Source organism: Microcaecilia unicolor, chromosome 2 (genome assembly GCF_901765095.1).
Source record: "Microcaecilia unicolor chromosome 2, aMicUni1.1, whole genome shotgun sequence".
Lineage (NCBI taxonomy): Eukaryota > Metazoa > Chordata > Amphibia > Gymnophiona > Siphonopidae > Microcaecilia > Microcaecilia unicolor.
The window spans coordinates 18,047,438-18,062,764 of record NC_044032.1 but is presented as its reverse complement, the minus strand read 5'-3'; the positions used below and the strand labels follow the sequence as shown (position 1 = coordinate 18,062,764).

General features: G+C 50.0%; 1 protein-coding gene across 3 annotated transcripts in view; it reads left to right on the top strand.

Moving 5' to 3' along the window:
• The window catches only part of UNC13B (unc-13 homolog B), a 763,085-nt gene that overhangs the window by 129,558 nt on the left and 618,200 nt on the right, over window positions 1-15,327 (top strand). The gene's annotated exons all lie outside the window — the stretch shown is intronic.

The window sequence follows — 15,327 nt, the reverse complement described above, 5'->3', positions numbered from 1 at the left end:
AAAGTTAGTGCCAGTTGCACCTGTAAGTTATAGAATACTAGCACTTTCTGCTTACTTGGTGGAGTTCTGTAATAGGCATGCAACTCTCTTAGTGTGTAACTGCAAAGGTGCGGGGATGAACAGATGGTGGGTCCCAAATTTTTGACAGATCTGTCATTATGGGATTTTTAGAAAGGCAGTGAAGACTTATTTTTTCTTTTTCCATTAGCTTTTATTTAGATAGCAGTTACCACACAAAAACCACAAAGCGTGACATCTATATAGTCAAATAGTCTTTGATACGATTTTTAGGAAAAGCTCATGATGCAATATTCTTCTTTTCAGTATGTCACCAAAGGATCAGTCCAGACTAATGGATTGTATCCATCTGCCAGCAGGTGGAGATAGAGATTACTGTTGACCTGTGCCTTATAAGGACCTGTGCAGTATAGCTCAGAAGGGAGGCATTTCAGTGCAGGAGTTTGTTTCATAATGCACTTGATACATTCCTCCTGGTGGGACCCTGAGAGACCATGTGTCAGGAGCTCTGTCTCTTCTGGTTGCTTCTTCCTCAAGTAGTTTGGGTTTTGGCAGGTTCATGGCTTCCCCACCGTGCTTTAGAAGCTGTATTTTGCTTTCTTGTCTTAGTTAATTGTGTTGACACATGTTGTTTTAATACAAACTTTATGGGTGTGACTTTCCTGCCTCCTCTTCTATAGGGGTTTTGGTTATAGCTGACATAGGCATGGCTTCACCCACATTGGCCTCTGAAGTAGTCTCAGGTTATCCACTACAGAGGTAGCTAGAGGTGCTATGGGTGCAATGTTGGCTTTCATTACACCTTCTAAGTTCAATAATGAGTTGCTGAACACTTGTAGATCATTCAGCAGCAGCTGCCTGTATGTTTTCCAGTACTTATGTCAATTACAGCTTCCAATTTCTGTGTCAGTACTCTGCTGTCTGTTTAAAAAAAGAAAAAGGTAAACATTCACCAGAAACCACCTGTAATTTCTAGTTCTGGCAGGCATCTTTATCTTGCTGGTTTCTACAGCTTCCTTTCTTAAGCCTCCTCATAACCATCAGTATGATTCTATAGGTTTACCAGCCTGTGGTCCACCAGCTGCCACACTTCCTTCTGTTTTCTGTGGCACCAGTATGTTCCTTCCCAGCTGCCATCTGGCAGCAGGTTTGCCTATAACAGTTCTTTGCATTACAGCCTTCTCAACTGCTTTGATTTATTTTAGTTCTGCATATGGAATCAGAGGTTCTGCTCTCAGCTATTTCTTTAATCTTATAGTACTTCCTGCTCTGACACTTGGTATTTTAGTTTGCAGCTATAGTTTCTATGGCACTGATTGTCCTCTTCCTCTCCCATTTTCGAGGCAATGTGTTCTCTCCCGCTTATGTTTTCCATCTAGTCGATCTCCTTGAGGTTTACCAAGGATTCCTTTGATGCAGACCATCTGGCTTCTGGATGCTATTAAGTTTCACTGCATCATCTTAGCTCCTTGGTGTTGCAGAGGATGTGACTGTCAAGGTTTCAGGTCGTCAGGGCCCATGAGTTTCTGGGGCGTCATTTGATTCTGAGACATCATTGATCTCTAGTCCTTGTTTCTCTTACCTAGGGGGGTCACTTAATTTGGTGGTCTTTGCAAGTCACAAAGTTCTGTGGATGTTGCATGTCTTATTCCTTCTTAGAATGCTATACACAGCTCTGGCACCAATAAGGTGCCATCTTAATAGTAACATATAACATAGTAGATGATGGCAGAAAAAGACCTGCGCGGTCCATCCAGTCTGCCCAACAAGATAAACTCACATGTGCTACTTTTTGTGTATACCTTACCTTGATTTGTACCTGTCCTTTTCCGGGCACAGACCGTGTAAGTCTGCCCAGCACTATCCCCGCCTCTCAACCACCAGCCCCGCCTCCCACCACCGGTTCTGGCACAGACCGTATAAGTCTGCCCAGCACTATCCCCGCCTCCAAACCACCAGTCCCGCCTCCCACCATCGGCTCTGGCACAGACTGTATAAGTCTGCCCAGCACCATCTCCGTCTCCCGCCACCGGCTTTGCCACCCAATCTCGTCTAAGCTCCTTAGGATCCATTCCTTCTGATGACTGCAGATAAAGACCTGCACAGTCCATCCAGTCTGGCCAACAAGAACTCATAGTATAAGGTATTATGTGATACTTCATATGTATACCTGATTTTGATTTCTCCTTGCCATTTTCAGGACATAGACCATAGAAGTCTGCCCCGACACTGTCCTTGTTTTAAAACTTTTGAATTTGTTATTGAAGCCCTATACCTACCCATTCGAATCTGTCTAGCCATGATCGGGCGTAGACCATAGAAGTCTGCCCAGTGCTTACTTTGCTTCCCAGTTACGAATGTTGTCATCTGATCACCACTAAGCTTCTATGGATCCAGGATTCCTTTGTGTTTATCCCACGCATTTTTGAATTCTGTTACTTTTTTCATCTCCACCATCTCCCACAGGAGGGCTTTCCATGTATCTGCCACCCTTTCCATGAAAAGTACTTCCTGACATCATTCTTGAATCTGCCCCCCCTCCCCCGCAACCTCAATTTATGTTTTCTAGTTCTATCACCTTCCCGTCTTTGGAAAGGGTTTTTTGTAGATTAATACCTTTCAAATATTTAAGAGTCTGTATCATATCACACCTGTTTCTCCTTTTCTCCATGGTATACATGTTTAGGTTAAGTCTTTCCTTATATGTCTTGCTATGCAAACCCCATACTATTTTTGTAGCTTTTCTCTGAACCGCATCAAGTCTTTTTACATATTTATCAAGATACGGTCTCAAAAACTGGACACAGTACTCCCAAGTGGGGTCTCAACAATGACTTGTATAGGGGCATCAACACTTCCTTTCTTCTTTTGGTTATACCCTTCTCTATATAGCGTAGCATCCTTCTGGCCATGGCCGCTACATTGTCGCATTGTTTAGTTACCTTGAGATCCTCGGACACCATCGCCCCAAGGTTCCTCTCCTGAGCTGAGCTTATCAATCTCTCTCCTATCTTGTTCATCTCCTTTGGATTTCTACACTCCAAGTGCATCAGTCTACATTTCTTGGCATTACATTTTAACTTTAAGTTTATTTCTTATTACATAAGTACATAAGTAGTGCCATACTGGGAAAGACCAAAGGTCCATCTAGCCCAGCATCCTGTCACCGACAGTGGCCAATCCAGGTCAAGGGCACCTGGCACGCTCCCCAAACGTAAAAACATTCCAGACAAGTTATACCTAAAAATGCGGAATTGTTCCAAGTCCATTTAATAGCGGTCTATGGACTTGTCCTTTAGGAATCTATCTAACCCCTTTTTAAACTCCGTCAAGCTAACCGCCCGTACCACGTTCTCCGGCAACGAATTCCAGAGTCTAATTACACGTTGGGTGAAGAAAAATTTTCTCCGATTCGTTTTAAATTTACCACACTGTAGCTTCAACCAGGGGCGTATCTGGACTCCGGCGGTAGGGGGGGCCAGAGCCAGAGGGAGGGGGCACATTTTAGCCCCCCCCCCCCGCCGAGCCCCCACCGCCACCAATGTGACTCTCTCCACCCCCCTCCCGCCGCCAACCCTCCCCCGCTGCCGTTCTTACTTTTGCTGGCGGGGGACCCCAACCCCCGCCAGCCGAGGTGTGCTTCCACCTGCCGCTGCCGTAAAAACATCTTCTTCAGCCGGCGGGGGACCCCAAACCCCCGCCAGCCGCCCCGCGGTGTTTGAAATTCATCTTCGGCCTCCGTGGCCGTGCTGCTGTGATAGGCGCTGTTGAAATCCACTTCGGAGTCTGACGTCGTTGTACGTTGTACGTGCTGCGACGTCAGACTCCGAAGTGGATTTCAACAGCGCCTATCACAGCAGCACGGCCACGGAGGCCGAAGATGAATTTCAAACACCGCGGGGCGGCTGGCGGGGGTTTGGGGTCCCCCGCCGGCTGAAGAAGATGTTTTTACGGCAGCGGCAGGTGGAAGCACACCTCGGCTGGCGGGGGTTGGGGTCCCCCGCCAGCAAAAGTAAGAACGGCAGCGGGGGAGAGTTGATGGCGGTAGGGGGGTCCAGGGCAAAATCTGCGGGGGCCCAGGCCCCTGAGGCCCCACGCAGATACGCCCCTGGCTTCAACTCATGCCCTCTAGTCCTAGTATTTTTGGATAGCGTGAACAGTCGCTTCACATCCACCCGATCCATTCCACTCATTATTTTATACACTTCTATCATATCTCCCCTCAGCCGTCTCTTCTCCAAGCTGAAAAGCCCTAGCCTTCTCAGCCTCTCTTCATAGGAAAGTCGTCCCATCCCCACTATCATTTTCGTCGCCCTTCGCTGTACCTTTTCCAATTCTACTATATCTTTTTTGAGATACGGAGACCAGTACTGAACACAATACTCCAGGTGCGGTCGCACCGTGGAGCGATACAACGGCATTATAACATCCGCACACCTGGACTCCATACCCTTCCTAATAACACCCAACATTCTATTCGCTTTCCTAGCCGCAGCAGCACACTGAGCAGAAGGTTTCAGCGTATCATCGACGACGACACCCAGATCCCTTTCTTGATCCGTAACTCCTAACGCGGAACCTTGCAAGACGTAGCTATAATTCGGGTTCCTCTTACCCACATGCATCACTTTGCACTTGTCAACATTGAACTTCATCTGCCACTTGCACGCCCATTCTCCCAGTCTCGCAAGGTCCTCCTGTAATTGTTCACATTCCTCCTGCGACTTGACGACCTTGAATAGTTTCACTTTTAGTCTAACTTTGTTAATATTAGAAACCTTGTTATAATGTACCATACACCCTCTGTGTTAATGTGTTATGTGCTATGTTGTAATATAATAGTGCTCAGTATCTGATGTTATAGTTTTAAGCTAAGAGGAAGCTTATACAGATACACCAGTAACTGCTATCATTGCACTCCAATTCCCTTCCTCCCTTCCTATCCGTATGATGTTCTACAGACACTATGCATGATGTTTTAACCACTTATTTTTCATAAATTGAATCTCTCATGAGTGTCTATATTTAAATGGACTCGTTACTTATCTTGTTCCAATCCGCCATCTATGTCTTGGCATGCCGAGTCCACTGGCATTCATGAAGCTACCCATTCTTTGTTCTTATCAATATTCTTATTTTCTTTTTTTTATATTGATAAGAACGAAGAATGGGTAGCTTCATGAATGCCAGTGGACTCGGCATGCCAAGACATAGATGGCGGATTGGAACAAGATAAGTAACGAGTCCATTTAAATATAGACACTCATGAGAGATTCACTTTATGAAAAATAAGTGGTTAAAACATCATACATAGTGTCTGTAGAACATCATACGGATAGGAAGGGAGGAAGGGAATTGGAGTGCAATGATGGCAGAGATTCTCCCCAAAGCAGCATTCCTTTCGCAGAGACCGCTGCTCAGGAGGTTCTTCCTCCGGTCCTCCCCCAGGGTCTCGTACCCAATGATGGGGCCCTGGTCCATGGCCCAGAGCAGATAGGAGGAAGGCTGTCCTCGTTTCTGGGCGAGTGGACCAGGGTAACTTCAGACGGGTTCGTGAACTCTCCCTGCAAGTCTCCCCTCAAACTGGCATTAGTTCGGCAGACTCTGGACAACTTGCTCCACATTGGGGCGGTAGTCCCAGTGCCCGTAGAGCAGCATGGCACAGGACGTTACTCCATTTACTTTGTGGTGCCAAAGAAAGGAGGCTCTTCTCTGCCTATTCTCTTTTTTTTCAACATATTTTTATTGAGATTTTCGTTTATCCACAACTAAACATTTCTATAACATTATACATATTCCAAACTCAGCAACTTAACAATATTTCGATAGCATACTTGTTGAATCTCCCACTAGCACTTTGGTGGTAGTATTAATAACGCTTCCCTTTCATGTTCATATGTTTGCCACACTTTCTGAAACATCTTAACCTTTCCTTTTCACAAGGCCGTTAGCTTTGACATCTGATAGATGAGGTCCACTTTAATTTATTTGCAATTCCCGTTCCCACCTGCCCACATAATAGTCCTGGGGAGAGGAAAGCAAGAGGGGTGCCCTATACAGCCTGGTTATACTTCCTCTCCCTCCTCTTCCCCGAATTGCACTCTCTAAGACCGTTTCAGCCAAATCCAGCTCCTCCCCTGCACGTCTATGGAGGTAGTTCCTTACGCAATGGTAGTACACCAGGTCTCTTTCCTCCAAACCATACTCTTATTGCAACATCTCAAAGTCCTTGACCTCCCCATTATCCCATAACTGTCCCAACATATATAACCCCTTACGGGCCCATCCCTGGTAGGCTTTCTCTGATTCTCCCAGTGGGAAACCCGGCGCTCCACAGATGGCCATTTGCGAGAAGTATTTTCTATCTGTGAATACCCGCCTTCGCAACTGTAGCCATGTGTGTAACAGGTGGCTTAATCCGGTCGGAATTCTCCGGGCAGTGGCCAGAATTTCACTCCCCTGGGACCATAGAATATCTCCCAAGTATCGGGTACCCATCCATGCTCTTTCCCAGTGTAGCCACTTCTTATTATTCTCTGGATACCACTCTGCGAGTATCCTCAATTGTGCTGCCTGATAGTACAGGTAGAAATTGGGGACCCCCATACCTCCCCTAGTTGGGATTTGGAACATCATCGACCTACGTACCCTTGGAGGTCTCTTCCTCCAGATGTAGGCAAAATATTTTCCGATTCAGGGATTGAAAAAACGTGTGAGGAATCAGTATCGGCAGGGCCAGGAATAAGTGCAGTAGTTTAGGCTGGAGCATCATTTTTATGGCATGAATTCTCCCCAGCCAGGACAGAGTCAGGCCCTGTGATCTCTGCGGTACAAGGAGGAGAATTCCTGGCATCCTTGGACATCAAGGAAGCTTATTTGCACATTCCCATCTGGCCGCCTCATCAGCGCTTCCTGCGCTTTGCAGTGCTGGGCCAGCACTTCCAGTTCAGAGCTCTCCCGTTTGGGTTGACTACGGCCCCGCGGCCCTTCTCCAAAGTGATAGTGTTCATTGCGGCTCATCTCCGCAAGGAAGGGCGTGCAAGTCCATCCCTACCTGGACGACTGGCTGATTTGAGCCCCCTCCTTTGCGGAGTGTGGGAGAGCGATGGACAGGGTAGAAGGGCTTCTCGGACAAGGTCATCACATCTATGCTGAGGGCACGGAAGCGCTCTACTTCTACTACTTACGCCAGGGTCTGGCGTACCTTTGCCTCGTGGTGCGAGGCAGGCTCCTTGTCACCCTTCTCGGCACCAATTGCTGCAGTGTTGGTGTTCCTGCAAGAAGGTCTGGAGAAAGGCCTGTCCCTCAGTTCTCTTAAGGTCCAGGTAGCGGCTCTAGCTTGCTTCAGGGGTCGCCTGAAGGGGGCTTCCCTGGCTGCTCAGCCAGATGTGCGTTTTCTCAAAGGGGTTAATCACCTACGCCCTCCTCTGCACTCGATAGTGCCTACGTGGAATCTCAATCTGGTGCTGCGGGCCTTGCAGAAGCCGCCCTTTGAGCCCTTATCCCGGCTGTCTCTGAAGGATTTGACATTGAAAGCGGTCTGTTTGGTGGCAATCGCTTCAGCCAGGAGGGTGTCCGAGCTTCAGGTGCTCTCGTGCAGAGAGCCGTTCCTGCGGTTCATGGAGGCAGGAGTGTCTATTCGCCCAGTGCCTTCTTTCCTGCTCAAGATTGTTTCTCGCTTCCAAGTGAATCAGCAGCTTTGTCTACTCTCCTTCCGTAGGGAGGATTATCCAGAGGAGTATCTTGCTATCAGATGTCTGGATGTTAGACGGGTCATCATTAGATACTTGGTCATCATCAGATACTTGGAAGTGACCAACGATTTCCGGAAGTCAGATCACCTGTTCGTGCTGTTCGCCGGCCCCCGTAGGGGTCTGCAGGCATCTAAAACTACCGTGGCACGTTGTGTCAAGGAAACGATTGCGGCGGCTTATGTGGCCGCAGGGAAGGTGCCGCCTATCCATCTGAAGGCTCATTCTACTAGAGCACAGGCGGCTTCGATGGCAGAGTCCAGATCCGTTTCCTTGGAGGAGATTTGCAGATTGGCGACTTGGACGTCGGCTCATACCTTCTCACGGCATTACTGCTTGGACGTGGCAGCACGGGCCGAGGCCCAGTTTGGAGCTTCAGTGTTGCGTTCTGGGATTTCCATGTCCCGCCCTGGGTGAGTACTGCTTGGGTACATCCCACCAGTCTATGGATTGATCTGCTTGATGATATGGAAGGTAAAATTATGTATCATACCTGATAATTTTCTTTCCATTAATCATAGCAGATCAATCCATAGTCCCTCTCAGATATCTGTACTGTTTGTTCTAGTTCAGTTATATTTCAGGTTCAAGTTTAGACTTCAGTTCCTGTTCAGGAGGACTTCGGGTTCAAGTTCTTCCAATTGGATTTCCCTGGAGTTGGGATGACTTTGTGTTCCAGTGAGCTGCTGCTTCCTTTCCCCCCCCCGTTTCGACGGTGGCTGGATTCATATCTAAATTATGCCTGTGCTCCCTCCCGCTTCGTGCGGTAGTAGGGTAGCTTTGTATCCCTCCCACTTCGGCGGTGTTTAGGGTAAGCCAGCTCGTCCCGCGGTTGCGGTAGCAGGATATGCCAGTTTCCCCCGCGTCGGCGGGTGTGGTTAACCCACCCGCTTCGGCGGTGTTTGGCTGGAAGAGTGCCCCTTTGTGGGTGTAATTATTGATGTTGCTGAATCCTGCGGATGGAGCTTTGATATCGACAATACTGAGGATGTTCCGGCAGCACATGACCACATATAGGGAGGCAAAAGATTGCTCTCTATCTCCACCTGCTGGTAGATGGACACAACCCACCAGTCTATGGATTGATCTGCTATGATTAATGGAAAGAAAATTATCAGGTATGATACATAATTTTACCTTAAGTGGCGGATTACTTGGAACTACTTTTTTTCTCGATCTTCTGCTGGTGGATGGACATAACCCATTTGTTCTGGACTGGTCTGGTAGGATTAAAGGAAATGAATATATCAAGTAAGATATAATTTTTCCATATCTCTTGGGCAAATACATGTGTGTTCCTAAGGGGGATGAGCTTATAAAGCGTATAAATAGTTAATTCTTTTAAAGTAGCATAAAAAGAGGATCTTAGTGACTGTTTCTTTTAAGTGCCAACTAATATATAATAGTTAGAATGTACTTAGGCAGTATAGCAACAAAAGCATCTATATTGATTTCCATGTGGTTTCTAGTTTTGTAGCAGAACTAATGCTGTATGTTTGTGGAGTGCCTGCCTGAAAGGTTTTCTTTATTTTTTTTTATTTATGCATTCTTGTATGCCACTATTATCCAGTACCAAATTTCAGTTCAAAGTGGCTTACAGTTTACATTTTGGTGGAGTTAACAGTAGTGTTGTGCAATGTGGTGAGGGTATCTGTAGTTCGTGTGGCTATTCATAGAATTTTTGAAGAGAGAGATTTGAAGAGGAAAAGGTAGTTGGTAGCTTTTGTGTTCAGTTGCAGAGTTGTGGTGATGTTTATTCATATAGTTTTTGAAGAGGTAGATTTGAAAAGAAGGCGACAATATCTTTGTGATTTAGCTGTATAATTTTTTGAAGAGGTAGGTTTTCATTTCTATTTTGAATTGAAGGAGATTTGTGATGCTCCTTATGGTTTTTGGTATCGAGTTCCACCATTTGGAACCCTTGTAGCTAAATCCTGCTGTGTAGATAGTTTTGAGGATAGTGTTCTTGCAGTTGGGTAGATGTAGGAGTAAGTAGTTTCTGTTTACTGGGCTGGCATTTCTTTAGGATAGTTCAATCCATGTTAAGCATATATTCTCCGAGGACAAGCAGGCTGCTTGTTCTCACTGATGGGTGATGTCCACGGCAGCCCCTCCAATCGGAATCTTCACTAGCAAAAGCCTTTGCTAGCCCTCGTGCGCCGATGCGCACCGCGCATGCGCGGCCGTCTTCCCACCCAAAACCGGCTCGTGCCGGCCAGTCTTCTTTTGTCCGCGCTCGGTACGGTCGTGTTACGCCGTTCGCGCCCCTTAAGTTGACCTTGCGCGTCTCTCTTCACTTTTCGCTACAAAAAAAAAAAAAAAAAAAAGGATTTCGGAAGAAGACCTTTTCGGTCTTTTTCCCTTTCCTCTATTTTCAGTTTTTGCCCCGGTAAGGGAGGCCTCGGGTCAAATTTTTCTCCCCCTCTTTTTGGTGCCATACGCAATCACGAGTTTTGATCTCGCCGGCGTGATTTTTCCGCCCATGTCATCGAAGTCTCCCAGCGGCTTCAAGAAGTGCACCCAGTGCGCCCGGGTAATCTCGCTCACTGACAGGCACACGTCGTGTCTTCAGTGTCTGGGGGATGGGCATGGCCCGCAGGCCTGTAGTCTGTGCGCCCTTTTACAAAAGCGGACTCAGGTAGCGAGATTGGCCCAGTGGAACGTTTTGTTCTCGGGCTCTTCGTTGGCATCGGCACCGGGAGTATCGAGTGCATCGACGTCGACAGCGTCAAGACCTCCGTCCTCGGCCGCGACTGCATCGAGTGCATTGAGGCATCGACCCTCTGCATCGGGGCTGAGACATCGGAAGGTTGCGTCGGCGTCGGTGGTACCGGGACCTCCACTTCTGCTGATGTCGTCGGACGGTGGTGCTTCGACTGGCGTGCAGGTGAGGGCTGTCCATTCCCCTGCTGGTGGCGGTGAGCCTTCGGGTGGGTCTCCCCCTACCCTGAGGGCTCCTGCGGTACAGCCCCCCCGAGACTGACCTTCGGCCTCGGCCCCGAGGAAGCGATGGCTGGATTCTACGTCCTCCTCATCGGTGCCGGGAAGCTCCGGTGACATGATTCGTTCCAAAAAATCGAAGAAGCATCGACACCGGTCCCCTTCCCGTGTCGGCACCGAGAGCTCTGGGTCGCCGAGGGAGTCGGCACCCAGTAGGCATCGACACCGAGAGGACCGCTCACCCTCTGTTCAAGAGGTGTCGATGCGCTCCACTATGGACAGCCCGGAACAGACTCTGACATCGACACCTGCATCGGCTTCCACGTCTTTCTCCACAGCCGCTCTGCACGAGAGTCTCCGGGCCGTCTTCCCAGAGATCCTGGGAGAGCTGTTGCACCCTTCCCCTCTGGTACCGGGGGTGCTTGCACCACCGGTACCGTCGAGTGAGGCGCCGGCTGGCCCCTTGCCCGGGGTGAGGTCTCTGACATCGGTGCTGCTTGCGGTACCGACTGCGGTCACCTCCCAGGAAGGCTCCCCGACGACGTCGGCGGAGGGAGCTTCGCCGGTGCGGGCGAGGGAGTCTACCTCTCGACGCCCCCACCGTGGCCGTGGTTCTACGGAGTCGAGTCGGGCACGGCTTCAGACACAGGTTCGTGAACTTGTGTCTGATACCGATGGTGAGGCCTCGTGGGAGGAGGAGGAGGACACCAGATATTTCTCTGACGAGGAGTCTGATGGCCTGCCTTCCGATCCCACTCCCTCCCCTGAAAGGCAGCTTTCTCCTCCCGAGAGTCTGTCTTTTGCGGCCTTTGTCCGGGAGATGTCTACGGCCATCCCCTTCCCGGTGGTTGTGGAGGACGAGCCCAGGGCTGAAATGTTTGAGCTCCTGGACTATCCTTCTCCACCTAAGGAAGCGTCCACAGTACCCATGCATCATGTCCTCAAAAAGACATTGCTGGCGAACTGGACCAAGCCATTAAGTAATCCCCACAGTCCCAAGAAGATCGAGTCCCAGTACCGGATCCATGGGGACCCAGAGCTGATGCGCACTCAGTTGCCTCACGACTCTGGAGTTGTGGATTTGGCTCTAAAGAAGGCTAAGAGTTCTAGGGAGCATGCTTCGACGCCCCCGGGCAAGCACCTTAGACTCCTTTGGGAGGAAGGCCTACCATTCTTCTATGCTCGTGGCCAAAATCCAGTCGTACCAGCTCTACACGAGCATACATATGCGGAATAATGTGCGGCAGCTGGCGGGCTTGGTGGATAAGCTCCCTCCTGAGCAAGCCAAGCCTTTTCAGGAGGTGGTTAGGCAGCTGAAGGCGTGCAAAAAATTCCTGGCCAGAGGGGTGTATGACACCTTTGATGTTGCGTCCAGGGCCGCTGCTCAAGGTGTGGTGATGCGCAGACTCTCATGGCTGCATGCCGCCGACCTGGAGAATAGAATCCAGCAGCGGATTGCGGACTCGCCTTGCCGTGCGGATAATATTTTTGGAGAAAAAGTCGAGCAGGTGGTAGAGCAGCTCCACCAGCGGGACACCGCATTCGACAAGTTCTCCCGCCGGCAGCCTTCAGCCTCTACCTCTACAGGTAGAAGATTTTTCGGGGGAAGGAAGACTGTTCCCTACTCTTCTGGCAAGCGTAGGTACAATCCTCCTTCTCGACAGCCTGCGGCCCAGGCTAAGCCCCAGCGCGCTCGCTCTCGTCAGCAGCGTGCGACTCAGCAAGGCCCCACGGCTCCCCAGCAAAAGCAAGGGACGAGCTTTTGTCTGGCTCCAGCAGAGCATAGCCGACATCCAAGTGTCAGTGCCGGGCGACCTGCCAGTCGGAGGGAGGTTGACAGCTTTTCACCAAAGGTGGCCTCTCAAAACCTCCGATCAGTGGGTTCTCCAAATAGTCCGGCAAGGATACACTCTCAATTGGGCCTCAAAACCTCCAAATTGTCCACCGGGAGCTCAGTCTTACAGCTTCCAACACAAGCAGGTACTTGCAGAGGAACTCTCCGCCCTTCTCAGCGCCAATGCGGTCGAGCCCGTGCCATCCGGACAAGAAGGGCTGGGATTCTATTCCAGGTACTTCCTTGTGGAAAAGAAAACAGGGGGGATGCGTCCCATCCTAGACCTAAGGGCCCTGAACAAATATCTGGTCAAAGAAAAGTTCAGGATGCTTTCCCTGGGCACCCTTCTCCCCATGATTCAGGAAAACGACTGGCTATGCTCTCTGGACTTGAAGGACGCCTACACACACATCCCGATACTGCCAGCTCACAGGCAGTATCTACGATTTCAGCTGGGCACACGTCACTTCCAGTACTGTGTGCTACCCTTTGGGCTCGCCTCTGCGCCCCGAGTGTTCACCAAGTGCTTGGCTGTAGTAGCAGCGGCACTTCGCAGACTGGGGGTACACGTGTTCCCATATCTCGACGATTGGCTGGTAAAGAACACATCCGAGGCAGGAGCCCTGCAGTCCATGCAGATGACTATTCGCCTCCTGGAGCTACTGGGGTTTGTGATAAATTATCCAAAGTCCCACCTTCTCCCAGTGCAGAAACTCGAATTCATAGGAGCTCTGCTGGATTCTCGGACGGCTCGCGCCTATCTCCCAGAGACGAGAGCCAACAACTTGTTATCCCTCGTCTCGCGGGTGCGAGCGTCCCAGCAGATCACAGCTTGGCAGATGTTTAGATTGCTGGGCCACGTGGCCTCCACAGTTCATGTGACTCCCATGGCCCGCCTTCACATGAGATCTGCTCAATGGACCCTAGCTTCCCAGTGGTTTCAGGCTGCTGGGGATCTAGAAGATGTGATCCACCTGTCCACAAGTTTTCTCAAATCCCTGTATTGGTGGACGATTTGGTCCAATTTGACTCTGGGTCGTCCTTTCCAAATTCCTCAGCCACAAAAAGTGCTGACCACGGATGCGTCTCTCCTGGGGTGGGGGGCTCATGTCGATGGGCTGCACACCCAAGGAAGCTGGTCCCTCCAGGAACGCGATCTGCAGATCAATCTCCTGGAGTTATGAGCGGTCTGGAACGCTCTGAAGGCTTTCAGAGATCGGCTGTCCCACCAAATTATCCAAATTCAGACAGACAACCAGGTTGCCATGTATTACATCAACAAGCAGGGGGGCACCGGATCTCGCCCCCTGTGTCAGGAAGCCGTCAGCATGTGGCTCTGGGCTCGCCGTCACGGCATGGTGCTCCAAGCCACATATCTGGCAGGCGTAAACAGTCTGGCTGACAGGTTGAGCAGGATTATTCAACCTCACGAGTGGTCGCTCAATTCCAGGGTAGTGCGACAGATCTTCCAGGTGTGGGGCACCCCCTTGGTAGATCTCTTCGCATCTCGAGCCAACCACAAAGTCCCTCAGTTCTGTTCCAGGCTTCAGGCCCACGGCAGACTGGCATCGGATGCCTTCCTCCTGCACTGGGGGGAGGGTCTGCTGTATGCTTATCCTCCCATACCTCTGGTGGGGAAGACTTTGTTGAAACTCAAGCAAGACCGAGGCACCATGATTCTGATTGCTCCTTTTTGGCCGCGTCAGATCTGGTTCCCTCTTCTTCTGGAGTTGTCCTCCGAAGAACCGTGGAGATTGGAGTGTTTTCCGACCCTCATCACGCAGGACGAAGGGGCTCTTCTGCATCCCAACCTCCTGTCCTTGGCTCTCACGGCCTGGATGTTGAGAGCGTAGACTTTGCCTCTTTGGGTCTGTCGGAGGGTGTCTCCCGCGTCTTGCTTGCTTCCAGGAAAGATTCCACTAAGAGGAGTTACTTCTTTCTATGGAGGTTTGCCGTCTGGTGTGACAGCAAGGCCCTAGATCCTCGCTCTTGTCCTACACAGACCCTGCTTGAATACCTTCTGCACTTGTCTGAGTCTGGTCTCAAGACCAACTCTGTAAGGGTTTACCTTAGTGCAGTCAGTGCATACCATTACCGTGTGGAAGGTAAGCCGATCTCGGGACAGCCTTTAGTTCGCTTCATGAGAGGTTTGCTTTTGTCAAAGCCCCCTGTCAAGCCTCCTACAGTGTCATGGGATCTCAATGTCGTTCTCACCCAGCTGATGAAACCTCCTTTTGAGCCACTGAACTCCTGCCATCTGAAGTACTTGGCCATGGAAGGTCATTTTCTTGGTGGCAGTTACTTCAGCTCGTAGAGTCAGTGAGCTTCAGGCCCTGGTAGCCCAGGCCCCTTACACCAAATTTCATCACAACAGAGTAGTCCTCCGCACTCACCCTAAGTTCTTGCCGAAGGTTGTGTCGGAGTTCTATCTGAACCAGTCAATTGTCTTGCCAACATTCTTTCCCCGTCCTCATTCCTGCCCTGCTGAACGTCAGCTGCACACATTGGACTGCAAGAGAGCATTGGCCTTCTATCTGGAGCGGACACAGCCCAACAGACAGTCCGTCCAATTGTTTGTTTCTTTTGATCCCAACAGGAGGGGAGTGGCTGTGGGAAAACGCACCATATCCAATTGGCTAGCAGATTGCATTTCCTTCACTTACGCCCAGGCGGGGCTGGCTTTTGAGGGTCATGTCACGGCTCATAATGTTAGAGCCATGGCAGCGTCGGTAGCCCACTTGAAGTCAGCCACGATTGAAGAGATTTGCAAAGCTGCGACGTGGT